General features: G+C 48.8%; 1 long non-coding RNA gene across 1 annotated transcript; it reads right to left on the reverse strand.

The window, feature by feature from the left end:
• Positions 1–2295: 2295 nt before the first annotated feature.
• LOC115652922 lies at positions 2296–14172 on the reverse strand. The gene is made up of 2 exons (XR_004000771.1): positions 13122–14172; positions 2296–2780 (listed from the first exon to the last, which is right to left on the reverse strand). It is a non-coding gene; the product is annotated as an uncharacterized LOC115652922 (long non-coding RNA).
• Between the last annotated feature and the right edge of the window lie 1475 nt (positions 14173–15647).

Genomic DNA, 15647 nt, shown 5'->3' on the forward strand with positions numbered 1-15647 from the left:
TATAAAATCATGAGTGGTATGGAGAAAGTGAATAAGGAAAAGTTATTTACTTGTTCCCATATATAAGAACTAGGGGCCACCAAATGAAATTAATTGGCAGCAGGTTTAAAACAAATAAAAGGAAGTTCTTATTCACACAGCACAGAGTCAACTTGTGGAACTCCTTACCTGAGAAGGTTGTGAAGGCTCGAACTATAACAGGGTTTAAAAGAGAACTAGATAAATTCTAATGGACTGGTTAAGTCCATTAATGGCTATTAGCCAGGATGGGTAAGGAATGGTGTCCCTAGCCTCTGTTTGTCGAAGGGTGGAGATGGACAGCAGGAGAGAGATCACTTGATCATTGCCTGTTAGCTTCACTCCCTCTGGGGCACCTGGTGTTGGCCATTGTCAGTAGACAGGATACTGGGCTGGATGGACCTTTGGTCTGGCCCAGTACGGCCGTTCTTATGTTCTTTTGTACTCAAGGGAAGAGCAGGAGGCATTGGCCTTCTTGGCTAGAATCTATGTAAGTCTCAGTCTTGTGCACAGCATTGTGAGGAGTGTATTAATCACCAGTGCAAAGGGAGTTCTCCCATGGGATGTTTGGAGGAACAAGCTTGCCTGCACAGAGACAGTCATTGAGCGTATGTCTGCACTGCAATAAAAAACCTGAGGCACAGAGTCTCCGAGCTCGAGTCAATTGATTTGGGCTTGTGAGGCTTGGGCTGCGAGGCTAAAATTTGCAGAGTAAACACTGGGTCTGGAGCCCAGGCTCTGAGACCCCTCCCTCCCCTTGCTGGGTTTCAGAGCCCATGCTCCAGCATGAGCCTCAATGTCTACACTGCAGTGTTTAGCTCCCCAAGCCCGAACCAGCTGACCTGGGTCAGCCATGGTCTTTTACTACAGGGTAGACATAGGCTGAGGGCTTATGTCAGTATAACGTACTTTGCTGACGGGTGTGATGTACATTGCACCGACCTACCTGCTGGTGTGGACAGCGCTATGTCAGCGGGAGAGCTCTCCAACTACCTAGCTGATGCTGCTCGCAGAGATGGGTTTATTGTGATGACGGTGGAGCTGCACTGCTGTAGCGCTTCTAGCGTAGACTAGCCCTGAGGTGCAAGTCTTTTATAAGCAGCACCTGTCATGTTAGCCTTCCGTGATCTCTGCTGTGATGAAACCTAAGATTCAAGTAGTCTGATTGTGAGCATGAATCACTCTTACCTCCCCACTCGCACCTCCTGAAGAGCCTTTGACCTTTTCCCAGGGAGGTCTCAAAAGTACTGAGTAAGCTTTACACTGAAGTCCTTTAACCCTACTGCAGAATGCATTCTGTTTACATCTGGCAGCTGCTTGCATTCAAGCTGATGCTTCTTTCAAAGAGCAGCCCCCTTGTACAGTGACAGATCTCTGCAGCACAGAGGTAGGTCCAAAGCCACTGCACGCCATGCTGTAGCGAGGGCTTACAGCTGAACAGCACAAGTGGCTTCTCCCCAACCCAACACTTATTTGCAAGATGCAAAAGCATGGGGGAGGGAGGGAATTCTGTGTTCAAGAACAGTGACCTCAGTGAAGTGGTGTGCATGGTCATGGCTTTGTTTTCAGTCACTTAGAACTCTTTAAGGGCTTCTTCAAAGCACTTGGACCTTGCCCTCATTAGCGACTACACTAAATACACAGTCTAAGCCGGGGTGGGCAAACTATGGCCAAGGGCTGCATCCGGCCCTTCAGACGTTTTCATCTGTCCCTGAAGCTCCTACCAGGGTACAGGACTGGGGGCTTGCCCTGCTCCGTGTGTGCCATGGCTCCCGGAATCAGTGGCATGTCCCTCCTCCGGCGCCTATGCGTAGGGGCAGCTAGGGGGCACTGTATGCTGCCCCTGCCCCATGCACCACCCCTGCAGCTCCCATTGGCCAGGAACAATGACCAATGGGAGCTGCAGGGGCGGTGCCTGCAGACAGGGCAGCATGCAGAGCCGCCTGGCCAGAGCCTGCACCTCTGACTCCTTCCCATGCCCCAACCACCTGCCCCAGCTGTGATCCCCATCCCAGAGCCTGCATCCCCAGCCGGAGCCCTCACCCCCCCCCCCCACACACACACCAACCCCCATTTTTGTGAGCGTTCATGGCCCACCATACAATTTCCATACCCAGATGTGGCCCTCGGGCCAAAAAGTTTGCCTATCCCTGGTCTAAGCTTTAAAAGTGAACTGGTGTTTGAGTTATCAAGATGCAAATCCACAGACAGACAATCCTTACCCACCCTCTCCTGGCTGTCTCTTTCTATTTGCATAGATTAAAAAAGAAACAAACATGAAATCACCAACTTTATTTTTTTGTGTGGCTTTTATAAGATTTTTTTTCTTTACACTGTGCAGTTAAACAGCCTCTTTTCACAGCCACTAACCTGCTCAGAAAAGCATAAAGAACAATATAAGCTGCTAGGGTGTATAAAATTACTCATCTTAGCTCTTTAGGTTATTCTCCAAATATAGGACTATTTCCATGTTTATTGCTTTACTTGATCTGGTGCAAATCTCACAGGAAGTTTCCGCACGCTGGCATATCAGGACGTGTCTGGTCATTGGTGTGGTGACTCCAGTGCTTACCTCCTGTGTCATGTTACATTGTCTTTAGCTAGGAGCAGCCACTCTAAGGATTCTGGGACCTGGCCTCTCTAGTGCATCCCATTCTCTGTGGCTGTTCTTGGGGTCCATGCCTTAATGAGGTATGTAATTTATAAATGGAGAGCTCAGAATGGGAGGAAAAGTGCTTCTCTAGTGCCATCTCCTTGCACGGCTTGAGAGAGAGAGGGAGAGAAAGAAAGAAAATGAGATGTGATGCCAGTGCTGCAGATCTTGCAGTCTGTGTCAGACACAGAAATCAAGAACAGGTAATGGTGGGGGAGAGCATGGAGGAAAGGGGGGGAACACAAGAGTTGGAACAAGCAAAGGTAGCATGGGCTGCATTATACTGTAAAAAATGCTCCTGAGTTCTGATATGTGAAGAGCTGCAGTTTAAGGTGGGATGAGGATAGCATGCTCCAACGAGGCAAGGCGGAAGAGGGGAGAGGAGTGTGGAGCCTAGGAGTACAGGCAAAGGGGGGTTGTTCCGGACCTAGGGATCAGCATGTACAAAGCACAAAGCTGACTGTGGGTGGAGGAGCAGGAGAGCAGTGGGCAGAGGGAGAGATGGGATATAGGCAGGCAGAGCTGTGCAGAACAGTAAGTGGGGATGAGGTGGAACTTCATGCTGTTTTGGGGGCCTATTGACGTGTGCATGACACTCCTCTAGCTGCAGAACGCTGTATGGAGTGAAAAAAGGAGTCCGAGCTGTCCTGGCAAAAGAACCAGTGTGTCCCCATAGGCTTAGGCAGTGGGTCTCCCTCTGTGCTTTGTGGGCTGCCCTCTCTCCTCAGTTTGAAGGCAGAAGAACTGGAGTTCCGAGTGCAGCATGCATTTGCCATGAAATCCTTTGAAAGCTGTTGATTAGGATAGTGTTGGTGGTGCTGAAGAGTAAAGGCTTTAAAACTACCAACTTCTTTAAGCCATTTAATGGTGGTAGAAGAATATCCTGTAAAGGGCAGCATCTTACCGTGGCTAATCTGCTATCGCAAAATTAGCACAGCCTTATACTATAAGTGTGTAGTGGTGGTTTGATCCTTGTGTAGGATGCTGGACGTTAGCTGTTTGCAAGCCAGCTGTCAAAGTGTGACCTGAATTCCGACTTCAGAAGAGTCAAGATAATAGTTAGAAATAAGGGCTTCTGTTTTCCTGTATGTTCTAAACAAAGCTACCACTGCGTAGTACAGGTTTTAAGGCAAGCCATTTTCTGAGGTCAAATTTTTCCACCCTGGGTACCTAAATGTAGGTTCCTGAATCCATATTTAGGCACCCCAATAGAGACTGCCAAATGGAGGCTTCTGGCTGGCTCACTTGCCAGGATGCAGTAATGTTCTTGTCAATACAAAATTTTCATTGTTGCAACATGTTTTCCTCTTAGCCTTGGCCATTCAGAGGTTTATGTGGCATTTTATGGGTATCTTATTTGGCTCTGTGATACGCACTCTGCAGAAGGATGGGTTCCAACGGGTTACAGAAGCTGTTACAATGGGTCCATCCTTTTTTGTTTTTCATTCTTTCCCTTAAGTTGGAAGATAGCTTTCTTTGAGAGGGTAGCAAGCCTGTGGAAAGGGGGAAGTAGTAGATGTGGTATATCTTGCCTTTTAGGAGGTGGTGAGCAGCCCTCACTGGTGAAAGAACAGGTTAAGGACTATTTAGAAAAGCTGGGCATGTACAAGTCTGTGGGTCCAGATCTAATGCATCCAAGGGTGCTGAGAGAGTTGGCTGATGTGATTGCAGAGCCATTGGCCATTATCTTTGAAAACTTGTGGCAATCGGGGGAGGTCCCGGACTATTGGAAAAAGGCAAATATAGTGTCCCATCTTTAAAAAAGGGAAGAAGAGAAGCCGGGGAACTACAGACTGGCCAGCCTCACCTCAGTCCCTGGAAAAATCATGTAACAGGTCCTCAAGGAATCCATTTTGAAGCACTTGAAGGAGAGGAAGGTGATGAGGAACAGTCAGCATGGATTCACCAAGGGCAAGTCATGCCTGACCAACCTGATTGCCTTCTATGATGAGATAACTGGCTCTGTGGATATGGGGAAAGTGGTAGACATGATAGATCTTAACTTTAGCAAAGCTTTTGATACTATCTCCCATGGTATTCCACAGGGATAGCTCAGTGGTTTGAGGATTGGCCTGCTAAACCCAGGGTTGTGGGTTCAATCCTTGAGGGGGCCATTTAGGGATCTGGGGCAAAAATCTGCCTGGGGATTGGTCCTGCTTTGGGTGGGTAGTTGGACTAGATGACCTCCTGAGGTCACTTCTAACCCTGATATTCTATAATTCTTGCCAGCAAGTTAAAGAAGTATGGACTGGATCAATGGACTATAAGGTGGATAGAAAACTGGCTAGATTGTCGGGCTCAATGGGTAGTGATCAACAGTTCAGTATCTAGTTGGCAGCCAGTAGCAAACAGAGTACCCCAGTGGTGAGTCGGTCCTGGGGCTGGTTTTGTTCAACATCTTCATTAATGATCTAGATGATGGGATGGATTGCACCCTCAGCAAGTTTGCAGATGACACTAAGCTGGAATGGGTTACCTAGGGAGGTGATGGAATCTCTGTCCTTAGAGGTTTCTAAGGCCCGACTTGACAAAGCATTGGCTGGGATGATTTAGTTGGTGTTGATCCTACTTTGAGCAGGGGGTTGGAGTAAATGACCTCCTGAGGTCACTTCCAACCCTAATATTCTATGATTTTGTAAATCTTTTGATGCTGTCTGGCATGACCTTCTCATAAACAAACTAGGGAAATGCATCCTAGATGGAGCTACTATAAGGTGGATGCAAAACTCGTTGGAAAATGGTTCCTAGAGAGTATTTATCAGTAGTTCACAGTCATGCTGGAAGGGCATATCGAGTGGGGTCCTGCAGAGATCAGTTCTGGGTCCAGTTCAGTTCAGTATCTTCATCAATGATTTAGATAATGGGATAGAGAGTACACTTATAAAGTTTGTGGACGTTACCAAGCTGGGAGAGGTTGCAGGTGCTTTGGAGGATAGGATTAAAATTCAAAATGATCTGGACAAACTGGAGAAATGGTCTGAAGTAAATAGGATGAAATTCAATAAGGACAAATGCAAAGTACTCCACTTAGGAAGGAACAATCAGTTGCACGCATACCAAATGGGAAATGATTGCCTAGGAAGGAGAACTGTGGAAAGGGATCTGGGGGTCATAGTGAATCACAAGCTAAATATGAGTCAAAAGTGTAACATTGTTGCAAAAAAAGCTAACATAATTCTGGGATGTGTTAGCAGGAGTGTTGTAAATAAGACATGAGAAGTCATTCTTCTGCTCTACTCTGCTCTGAATAGGCCTCAAATGGAGTATTGTGTCCAGAGAAAAGCAGCAAAACTAGAAAACATGATCTGTGAGGGAAGATTGAAAAAAATGGGTTTGTTTAGTCTGGAAAAAGGAAGACTGAGAGGAGCTATAACAGTTTTCAAGTATGTAAAAATTGTTACAAGGAGGAAGGAGAAAAATTGTTTTTCTTAACCTCTGAGGATAGGACAAGAAGCAATGGGCTTAGATTGTAGCAAGGGAGGTTTAGGCTGGGAATTAGGAAAAACATCCTAACTGTCAGGGTAGTTAAGCACTGGAATAAATTGCCTAGGGAGGTTGTGGAATCTCTGTCATTGGAGATTTTTAAGAGCAGGTTAGACAAACACCTGTCAGGAATAGTCTAGATCAGGGGTGGACAAACTTTTTGGCCTGAGGGCCACATCTGGGAATAGAAATTGTATGGCAGGCCGTGAATGCTCACAAAATTGGGATTGGGTTGCGGGAGAGGGTGAGGGCTCTGATTGGGGGTGCGGGCTCAGGGGTGGGACCAGAAATGAGGAATTGAGGGTGAGAGAGGGAGTTCTAGGCTGGGCCAAGGAGGGGTGGGGGCTCGGGCTGGGGATGAGGCGTTTGGGATGTAGGAGGATGCTCTGGGCTGGGACCAAGTGATTCAGAGGGTAGAAAGGGGATCAGGGCTGGAGCAAGGGGCTGGAATGCGGGAAGGGGTGGAGGCTCTGTGGGTGGGGCTGGGAATGAGAGGTTTGTGGTGTAGGAGGGTGCTCCAGGCTGGGATCGAGGGGTTTAGAGGGTGGGAGGGGGGATCAGGACTGGCGTTCGGGTGTGGGGGGAGGCTTGGGTGCAGGCGGCACTTACCTCAAGCGACTCATGGAAGCAGCAGCATATCCCTTCTCTGACGCCTATGCAGAAGTGTGGCCAGGTGGCTCTGCACGCTGCCCCACATGCTGCCCCATCCGCTAGCACCACCCCTGCAGCTCCTATTGGCTGCAGTTTCCGGCCAATGGGAGCTGCGGGTGCAGCGCTTGGGGCGGGGGCAGCTTGCAGAGTGGAGCCCCCCGGCTGTCCCTATGCGTAGGAGCTGGAGAAGGGCCAGGCTGCTGCTTCTGGGGGCCACATGGAGCAGCCCCTGCTCCCTGGCTGGAGCACCGGAGTGGGGCCATGCCCAGACCCCGGGTGCTCCCCAGCGGGAACTCGAGGGCCGGATGTGACCCGTGGGCTGTAGTTCGCCCACCCCGATCTAGATAATACCTAGTCCTGCCAGGAGTGCAGGAGACTGGACTAGATGACCTCTCAAGGTCCCTTCCAGATCTAAGATTCTATGATTCTAAGTTACAGGTATACAATCCTGAGTGAAATAAAGGAATGGTGCTTGCCTGCAAGCTTTTTGTCAGGCCGTTCACCAAGACCAAAAATTCTTAGCTCTGTAAGACAGCAGAGCAAACATGTTAAATTTATGACATGCCACTTTATTGCTTGTCAAATTGAATAGCATCAACTTCAGCAATTAAAATTTAACATCCTACACTGTAGTTCCAGTGCATCAGGTAATGGGCTAAATCTGTAACAAGCAACATCTTTTAACCCATAGAGCGCTAGTATTTTCCAGGCTGCCACCTATATAAATGATTCTAGGGCCTGCAGTATATAGGACTGCAGTCTCCCACCAGCCTTCGCATGAACAGAGAAAACAGTTGCAGTGGGAGTTGTATTTCTGGGGCATACACACTCAACAGTAATCTTAGGGATTCAGCTGCATGAGGCATACTAATGACAATGGGAGTAATAGGCCTTATTATGCAGGGTATTAAAGCGGTATACCTAAATTTGTAACCATCAGAATCACATTAATAGCATTTAAAATGTCTCCCTTTCTCCTGCTCCTTTGTTGTGTGCATTACTTACTGCGAGAATCTCCTCAGTGTGGTCTGTTCCTAGCAATTGTTTATGCTGTGCACAGGGCTGCACAGGGGGAAGGTCAGTGCCCTGACCAGAAGGGCTGACAGTCTAAAAGCACAAGCAAAGACAGTACAGGCCATGCACAAAGGGGGTATGGCTGTGTTAATGTGCGTGCAGGAGTGGTTGCGTTTTTAGAAGTTTCCTGAAAGGTGAGTTGGAGGGCTGTTAGTGGCTATTGTTCCAGAGGCTGTTCCAGGCACAGGGAGATGTAAGGAGAGCATCAGATGGAGGTGGGTCAAGGAGATGACTGGGGTTAGGGTGCTAAAGGGCAGAAGGTATGGGTTCTGTCTCCAGGGCTGCCTTAGGATTGCAGTGTGATAACCTCTTGTGCCTCAGTGTCCCATCTGTGAAATGTAAAACAATAAGAAGGCTCATTTCGTTAATGCTGCCAAAACAACAGTACAGGGTGTGAAGCCCTGCACATCGTAGGCATGGCTTTGAAGTGCTATGCTCGTTCAGTCACCTAAATAGCAGTAGTAGAGATTAAAGCACTTCTAGGGCTGCGTTCAGTGCTAGGAACGTGTGACTTTCGACCTTCAGTGTGATGGCTTACTAGCTTTCTTGGTGGTCTCCGGTCCATCTGTGGGTCTTCATTTTAAAGGAGTTGGGACAGAAGATTGTTCTTTGAGATGTTTTGTTTGGATCCTGCTCATGGTGTGCATGCATCTTGTAAGTCCAAGGGACTTGCACACTGGAGGCGCACATGCACATTGAGTGGGATCCCCACGGGCAAAACAGCTCAAAGAACTGCAGTTACAGTAAAGCAAGTAACCATTCTTTGTACCACATCAACTCAGCAGAACCCACTCAGACCTCTCCCAGATAGATATCTGCTGCTTCTACAATATGCTGAGGGTGGTAAGGAAATGCCAAGCAGTGTACTACTTATTCGGGCTGTCGATTAATAGCAATTAACTCACATGATTAACTGAAAAAATTAATCGTGATTAAAAACATTAATCATGATTAATTGCAGTTTTAATTGCACTGTTAAATAGAATACAAATGGAAAATTATTTAAATGTTTTGGATTTTTTTCTACATTTTCATAGATATTGTATTCTGTGTTGTAACTGAAATCAAAGTGTGTATTTTTGATTACAAATATTTACATTGTAAAAATGATAAACAAAAGAAATATAAATATCTTGTAATGCCAGCTACAACAGTGCCATGCGAACGCTTGTTCTCACGTTCAGGAGATGTTGTAAACAAGAAGTGAGCAACATTATCTTCTGCAAATGTAAACAGACTTGTCTGAGCGATTGGCTGAACAAGAAGTAGGATTGGGTGGACTTGCAGGCTCTATATTTTTACATTGTTTTATTTTTGAATTCAGGTTTTTTTGTACATAATTCTACATTTGTAAGTTCAACTTTCATGAAGAGATTGCACTACAGGACTTGTATTAAGTGAATTGAAAAATACTATTTCTTTTGTTTTTAGTGCAAATACTTGTATTAAAACATAAATATAAAATGAGCACTGTACACTTTGTATTCTATGTTGTAATTGAAATAAATATATTTGAAAATAGAAAACATCCAAAAATATTTAAATGGTATTCTATTATTGTTTAACAGTGCAATTGATCGCAAATAATTTTTTTAATTGCTTGACAGCCCTACTAATTATAAATGAAAATGAAACTCTTTCTTGGAAATGTAAAATAGAAATCTTTTCTATTTGCAGAAATGCACGGGTCTAGTGGAATAGTAAGCTAAAGCAGTGAATGCATGGATTCCTATATGTCTTATGTCAAAGCTGAAAATGAGTTCAGTGGTTTCATAGTCAGTTTTCATTTATATCACAGACACTGCTGTGCAGTTGTTTGTGATTCAGTTTCTGCTTGAGAGGCTTGGGGCCAGGACAGCAGTGATAATGCATGGCAAAGTTCAGGTGTGTTAGTAAAGTTCTATGATGGTAGCCTTGTGTATTATGTGCTTGTGCATTACCCATTTTCTGTTTGCGAAGAGGAACATTTTCGAAAGCACCTAAGTTCCATTTGCAAAAGCGATTTTGGCTTTCAGTGAGACTTAAGCTCCTAAATGCCCAAGTTGCATTTTAAGATGGGATGTAAGCTTCGAAGTCACTTGTGTGCTTTTGAAAATGGTACCTAAGTCTCCTGTTACCTCTGCTCCTGTTAAGAAATTAAATTAATTCCTAGAAATTGATCATTTTAATAAAGAATCTAATTAATCCTCACTGTTAAAGACAGCATTTTACTCAACAGTTTTTAGGGTCAATGATCTCTGTATATTAATTTTAAGAGGAAAGCTGTTCTGAGAATAGAAACATATTTTGGTGAGTGTTTTATGTATGTGCTGGTTGCAGTATGACTCTTGGAGGGGTATTAGGGGAAGTTTCCAGTAAAGAGTGTGTGACATGCTGCTGAAAGAATGCACCATCAAAATACAGAGTGATTGGCTAAATATTTCAGCCAGCAAAAGCCTGGGTTTTCTTGTTTCTTGTGCTTTGAGAGAGGAGGGGCACGTTCACTCCAAGTGACCCTCTCCTGACAGTGCTGCCTCAGGAAGCATGTCTAATCTGTCGCCAAGTGACAGAAAATTTTTGCCACAGAACAGGAAGATGGAGTATTTTCCTTTCTTAAGTGGATTTATATTTCTATAACTCCTTGGCATCAAACAACTAGTCAAGTGGCGGACTCGGAACTAGAACGAGGGAGAGGGGGAAAACCCTCATGGAAACGAACGACAACAGAATAATCCCTCCAGGAAGAGGGGGCTGCTCAGACTGTGTAGGATTTTATGATTAAACCCCCCCAAATAAATGTGCATGCCAGTGGTTTGGTTTTACTGAATAGAAAGTTACTTCATCCCATCCCACCAATCCTGCTTCCTACAGAAAGATGTCAGTATTTTCTCCAACTTAGAGAACACCACAAAGTAACTCTAAACAGAAATGGTAAGGAATTGAAATACTGAAGAGTTACACTCGAGTGGTGCCCTGAAATTATTTTAACATTAAATAGACTTCAAAAGTTCTTTGTCAGAAAAAAATTTGTGTCAAGCCTCCCATTTTGGTATGACATAAACTTCCATTTTGGTTCAACACAAGCAGTCTTTCTCTCAACAGAGACGGGCTCTCATCGGACAGACATAAAAACAAAAAGGAAAGCAGTGCTTTGGTGGAAAAGCAGCAAAGTATGCTGTCGAATGTGTGTGTCCAGTCGGTATGGGGTTATATGGGGAAAAAATAAACTACAAATTAGTTAATAGTATAGGTGTGTAGTCTTTAAAAAATGAGCGTGTGCATGTGTGAAGGTAGAGAGAATCGCTGCTGATGGGAGCACTGTAAGGGTGATGTTTTGCGTACGCAATAATGAACATAACTGCTATGCTGCTGCTGAAATCGCACAATAGCCATTGGTCACAAGTGCTGGAGACGGTAACTTCTTCTTTGAGTGCTTGCTCATGTCCATTCCGTTTTAGGTGAGTGTGCCCACATGCACAGTTGGAGATTTCTGCCTTAATGGTATCCGTCGGGCCGGCTGTGGCGCCCTCTGGAGCGATGCACTCATGTGGCGATATATCAAGCGCTGCCAGCCCTATGCCCTCTCAGTTCCTTTTTATTGCCTGTGACGGCTGGAGTGCCTGGTCTTGCATTGCAAGAGTATTAGTGGTTCTTCGCGGTTCAGATTGTTGTCCTTCGGTATTTAGTCAGTGGTTACTTAGCTGTTAAGTGTTTTAGTAGTAGTAGTTCAGTACTTTGTTCCAGAGCGGGGCATGCCCCGTTCCCCAGGCTTCAAACCATCTTCTGAGTGCAGCTGGCCGATGCCTATCAGTGACCCTCATGAGGGCTGTTTAAAGTGACTGGGGGAATCCCATAGAAAAGACAAGTGAAAGATCTGCAAAAACTTTCATCCCTGGACTCAAAAAGTGCAGGACATATGATTGAAAGCCCTCCTGATGGAGGCTGCTCTGCGACCGGCAGTGGAGCCCTTGCACTCAGACTCCGCACCTGGTGCTTCGGCTTGCAGTGGACCGCCGGCACTGGAATCTGCCCGGCACCATTTCCCCTCACCGGTACCGAAGAAGCGGTCTAAGTTGGCTGGTTTGTAGTACCACACAAGAAGGGAACTTTAGGCAAAGGACCTATGTTAGACCTTGTGTCCGCCACGGAGGCTCTCCAGGGTACTGCTGTGGTCAGACCCCCTAGCCAAGCCAGGGACCCAACTCCAACTCGGGAGGGCGGCAGGGCATCGTTCCCCTTCACCGCAGCCCAGGACTCCGGCACCGCAGTCTCAGTCTCCAGTCAGGAGGCCCAGGTCTCTGACTCCACGACCCCCACCAACAAGACACGGGGCTGCAGAGTCACGACGCCAATCCCCATATGCATGGTACCGTCAATCCTCCCACCAGAGATCGCCAAGACGCCAGTCACCATCACCTCACAAGTCTCCCAGGCTTCGATCCCTTACGGTATGGAACCACTCCTGGTCATGTCACCGGTCACCAGGGCCCTGGTACCGTTGTGCAGGCAGATGCTGGTCCTTGCCTTCTCTGCACCAGTTGCCAAGGAGGGTCAGTTGACAGACTCAGGTTTCGACGGCCCTGCCTTGGTCACCAGAAGGGCAGTGGACAGGGTCGGAGGGCCAGTTCAGCCCTTCCCCAGTAAAAGGCAAATTGCCTCCCAGCTGGGAACTTGTCAATGTGCCTACGGCACCGGCATGGGGTCAAGGGCAATGGCCCACCCAGTGGCAATACTGGAACCTGTGGGACAGGGGTGGGCAAACTTTTTGGCCCGAGGGCCACATCTGGGTGGAGAAATTGTATGCAGCGCTATGAACGTAGGGCTGGGGCAGGGGATTGGGGTGCAGGAGAGAGTGCAGGGTGTGAGAGGGGGTGTGGTGTGCAGGAAGGGGCTCAGGGCAAGGAGTTGGGGCAGAGGAGAGGTGCAAGGTGTGCGAGGGGGGCTCAGAGAAGGGGGTGGGGTGCAGAAAGAGTGCAGGGTGTATGAGGGGGCTCAGGGAAGGGAGGTCGGGATGCAGAAGGGATGCACAGTGTGGGAGGAAGCTCAGGGCACTGGTGCAGGGAGGGGTGCAAGGTGCAGCAGGGGGCTCAGGGCAGGGGGTTTGGGTGCAGGAGGGGTGTGGGGTGCAGCAGGGGTGCAGGGTGGAATGTGGGGTGCAGCAGGAGGCTCAGGGTGGTGACTTGGGGTGCAGGAGGGGGCTCAGGGAAGGGAGTTGAGGGGCAGGATGTAGGAGGGGTTTGGGCTCTGACGCTGCACCGCTTACCTGTAGCAGCTCCGGGGTGGCAGTGGCATGCACCGGGGCGAGGACAGGCCCCCAGCCCCGCACCGCTCCAGGAACTGGCTGGCACCAGGTCCCTGTGGTCCCTAGGGCAGGGGGGGCAGAGGGCTCTGCATGCCGCTCTTGCCTGTGAGTACCTCCCCTGAAGCTCCCGTTGGCCATGGTTCCCCATGTTGTGGAAAATTCACCCACGCATCACTTTTAGTTGAGAGACTCAAGCCTGAGGCCCATTGATAACACACCAACGCGTTGAGGGTAGCAGTATTGGAACTGCTCCCATGATGATAAGCACGCAGCAGCCTTTTAAAGCTTAAAACCGCAAACAAATTACACACAGTTAAGTAGTAATTGTCCATATTAGGAATTAAGTTATACACATGTAGATAACAACCTTATTAGGAATTAGAGAGTTAGGGTCTCTTGGTACTTTCCATTGTTCTTTTGCCACCTCCCCCCAGTATGGGTGCAATTTGAGTTACGGTCTTTTGGGGTTTATTGGGTGATTATTGCACAGTTGTCCTTTTATGGGGTCCAGTTACACAAATGGGGTAGGGGGTGACACGGTTACACAAATGGAGTAGGGGGAGGTATGGTCTGTGATTGATTCACACTTATAGGTCACCTTATTGCTTCACATAAGCGGCTATTATATTTTAACAGCAGTAGGCACATATTGTGAATTGGTCCTGGTTTTGGGGCTTTCCGTCGCTTGCTCTCTGGCCCCCCCTCCCCGCATTACAACCCCTGACCACCTTTGTCAGGGAGCACAATACATAACTTAGCTCGGGTTTTGGGCCTGTCAGTCGCCGGGCGGGCCCAGGCCAAGCAGAAAAGCCTAAACTCATAATTTCCCCCCACACCTATTCCCAGTCAATGGGAGCTTCAGGGGAGGTACCCACAGGCAAGAGCAGTGCGGAGCCTTCTGTTCCCTCTCCCCCAGGGGCCAAAGGGACATGGTGCTGGCCACTTCTGGGAGTGGCACAGGGCCCACTGCTCCATGGGGATGGCAGTCCCATGGGCTGGATCCTGCCATGGGGTATACCTGTTATGCCGGCACTGTACTCCCATTGCGCCTCCCAGGCTGCATCGGACAACCTACTGCCAGTGCAGCTGGAACTGGAGTCGGAGCGTGGTGCCAAGACCAATGCGGGAGCTTTGCAGCAGTCTGTGGCGGCCGCAGAGCAGTCCCCAATTGAGCAAGCGGTGCTCCCCATCCTCCAGTGGTGCAGATATCCTCATCGTCCTTGGATGAGGCGGTGGCAGGGCCCTCACAAACCAATGCCCCCCGACGACTTCAGTGAACACCAAGCCCTGCTCAAGAGGGTGGCTACCAGCCTGAAATTGGAGGTCGAGGAGCTAGCTGAGGAGTCCAATGACAGCTTCAATGTCATCCCCTCCTCTACCCCAGCCCAGGTTGCATGGTCCGTCCACCCAGGGGTCCTAAAGATCGCCAAGTCTGTATGTCAGACGCCATCTTCCATTCCGTCCACATCTAAGAAGTTGGAAAAGAAGTACTACATCCCTGCAAAACAGTTTGAATACCTGTACGTGCACCCTCCTGCAGGGTCCCTGATCATGTCCGCCATCAATGAGAGGTACAGGTGAGTGGTAATCCCAAAAATAAAGATGCCAAGAGGCTGGACTGACTTGGCAGAAAGATATATTCAACAGCCAGCCTCCAGTTTAGGGTCTCTAACCATCAGGCCCTCCTTGGCAGGTACAATTTAAACCTCTGGGACTCCATCAGCAAGTTCAAGGAGAACATCCCACAGGATCGGGCGCAGGAGGTGGAAGAGGGCAAGGCTGTGGCCAGAGGTGCCCTCCAGATGGCCTGGGATGCCATGGACTCTGCGTCCAGGATGGTCACCTCTGCAATAACCATGAGGTGCAGCTCCTGGTTACAGACCTCTGGGCTGTCCCTGGAGATGCGGTCCACCCTCCAGGACAAGGGCAGGCAAACTTTTTGGCCTGAGGGCCGCATCGGGTTTCGTTAATTGTATGGGAGGCCGGTTAGGGGAAGGGGTCGTGGCCTGCCCCCCCGGGACTCCTGCCCCATCCACACCACCGCTCCCTGTTCCCTGACTGCCCCTGGACCTCTGCCAGCCCATCCAACCCCCACTCTCATTCCTGATGGCCCCCCTGGGACCCCTTCCCCATCAAACCAGCCCTTCTCCCTGGCCCCTGACTGCCCCCTGCTGGCCCATCCAACCCCTCCTCCTTCCTGACTTCCCCCCAGCACCCCTGCCTCCATTCAACCCCCTGTACCCCCCCACACCACCCCTATCCACACCCCCACCCCCTGACCACCACCCCAAACTCCCCTGCCCTCTATTCACCCCCTCGCCCACTCTTTGCCCTCCTACCATGCTTCCTGGAGCACTGGTGACTGGCAGTGCTGCAGCTGCATCAGCTGGCTGGAGCTGGGCCATGCCGCCACCACCACCACCACCACGCAACACAGAGACCAAGTCAGGCCCAGCTCTGCAGCTGCGCTGCCCCAGGAGCTCGCAG

Source organism: Gopherus evgoodei, chromosome 5 (genome assembly GCF_007399415.2).
Source record: "Gopherus evgoodei ecotype Sinaloan lineage chromosome 5, rGopEvg1_v1.p, whole genome shotgun sequence".
In the NCBI taxonomy this organism is placed as follows: Eukaryota; Metazoa; Chordata; order Testudines; family Testudinidae; genus Gopherus; species Gopherus evgoodei.